The sequence below is a fragment of the Entelurus aequoreus genome, linkage group LG03 (genome assembly GCF_033978785.1).
Source record: "Entelurus aequoreus isolate RoL-2023_Sb linkage group LG03, RoL_Eaeq_v1.1, whole genome shotgun sequence".
NCBI lineage: Eukaryota > Metazoa > Chordata > Actinopteri > Syngnathiformes > Syngnathidae > Entelurus > Entelurus aequoreus.
Genome location: NC_084733.1, coordinates 52581849 through 52583749, shown reverse-complemented (window position 1 = coordinate 52583749; position 1901 = coordinate 52581849). Strand labels below are relative to the sequence as shown.

General features: G+C 44.0%; 1 long non-coding RNA gene across 1 annotated transcript; it reads right to left on the bottom strand.

Annotated features, from left to right (window-relative positions):
* Positions 1-488: 488 nt before the first annotated feature.
* Positions 489-1427, bottom strand: LOC133645713 (uncharacterized). The gene is made up of 4 exons (XR_009825191.1): positions 1095-1427; positions 864-969; positions 699-771; positions 489-604 (listed from the first exon to the last, which is right to left on the bottom strand). It is a non-coding gene; the product is annotated as an uncharacterized LOC133645713 (long non-coding RNA).
* Between the last annotated feature and the right edge of the window lie 474 nt (positions 1428-1901).

The following is a 1901-nucleotide window of genomic DNA, read 5'->3' as shown; positions in this document are numbered from 1 at the left end:
CACTCAAACAGAAATTTCAACAGAATTAATTCTTTATTTGTGATATAATACAAAAATGGGGACGGCGTGGCGAAGTTGGTAGAGTGGCCGTGCCAGCAATTGGAGGGTTGCTGGTTACTGGGGTTCAATCCCCACCTTCTTCCATCCTAGGCACATCCGTTGTGTCCTTGGGCAAGACACTTCACCCTTGCTCCTGATGGGTGCTGGTAGCGCCTTGCATGGCAGCTCCCTCCATCAGTGTGTGAATGTGTGTGTGAATGGGTGAATGTGGAAATACTGTCAAAGCGCTTTGAGTACCTTGAAGGTAGAAAAGCGCTATACAAGTATATACTTGTATAGCGCTTTTCTAACGCGCTATACAAGTATATACTTGTATAGCGCTTTTCTACCTTCAAGGTACTCAAAGCGCTTTGACATATAACCCATTTATCATTTATAAATGGAATGGAATGCATGTGGTCTTGGTCGTGCGCGTCAGTGCATCCTGCCCCTTCTTGGTTCTCTTCCTGGAAGTAAATCCATCCATCCATCCATCCATCCATCTTCTTCCGCTTATCCGAGGTCGGGTCGCGGGGGCAGCAGCCCAAGCAGGGAAACCCAAATCCTGGAAGTAAATAATTATCACAAACACAACAAAGAAAGCACTGGAATGTAGATTAATTGAATTAAAACATTGGCATAATTACTTTATCATTTACCTCTCATCTCACTCTGTTCTTTTGCTTGTTTCTTTTTCCTTTTTTGTCCTCCCTCTTAATTCCTCCTCTTCTCCTGCAAGTAGTTATAATTGCAAATTCAAAAGACATGCAGTGGAACTTCAATAAAATGGAATTCAAAATTGGGATATCTTCTCTTCTCCGTACCTCAAATCTTGAACCTCCCTTTCGAAAAGTGGCCAGTTTCAGGACCTCTCCAAGCTCACAATCCACTTCAGCTGTGGTCGTCTGCTTGTAAACACCCTGCATGCCTCTGCAATCACCAGCACAATTTAGAATTCCCTTTAGAATAAATACTGTAATAATAACAGCTAGATCGACCTTGTGAGCATACATGCAACATATGTTCAAAGATGCAAACCTATTATTAACACTTACTATTTATTATTCTGTAAAGGGGCAAGTCCTCAAACGCCACTTTTCCTTACTTTCCACGGAGGCCAAGCTGCTCCAGGACTTTGTTTGTGGCAATTTTCCTCAGCATTGTCCTCACCGTGTCTGCCAAATTCTGCCCACCAAGAGCAGTAAGAGCTTTCACCTATACAAATAAATAAACAACAATATTGTACTTGATTAGAAATTGTTTTTTGATAACTGAGCAAGATATTTTTGCAGTGGGGAATTAAAACTAATTACCAGCTGCTTTCTGAGCAGAAGATCAGTGTCGAGCCGTTCACAGAAGGCCTTCAGCTGCTCAAGAGTCTCGAAAGGATTATCAATGAGATCTTGAACATCCACAGATTCTGGCCCCACGGACTGTGCTGCCAGCCCTCTCAGCATGCGCATCATTTCTCCCTGGTTCTCAAGTAGATTTTGAACTTTCATGTTCAACTGGAAAACTGCAAAGACAACAAAAGTCAAAGAGGTAATTCGTATTACTGCCCGTTGTAACAGCCTGTTTAACACCACCTATCAACAGTTAAATAGCCAACTAACGTTCACTGTCAAGGGCATTCCTGCTGCTTCTTGGAGCGGTCTGGTACTGACTCGTACTGGCTGGAGTGGTCTGGTACTGGCTTGAGCTGGATGCATTCCTGTCTGGACTGAGCCTGGAAGTGCTGCTTCTCGCTGGGCTGTGAGGTCTGCCTGGATGCCTTGGAGTGGTCTGGTATTGGCTGGTACTGGCTGAAGTGGTCTGGTACTCGCTGGAGATTTGAAAGTTAAAGTTTGGGAGCTCTGGCAGTG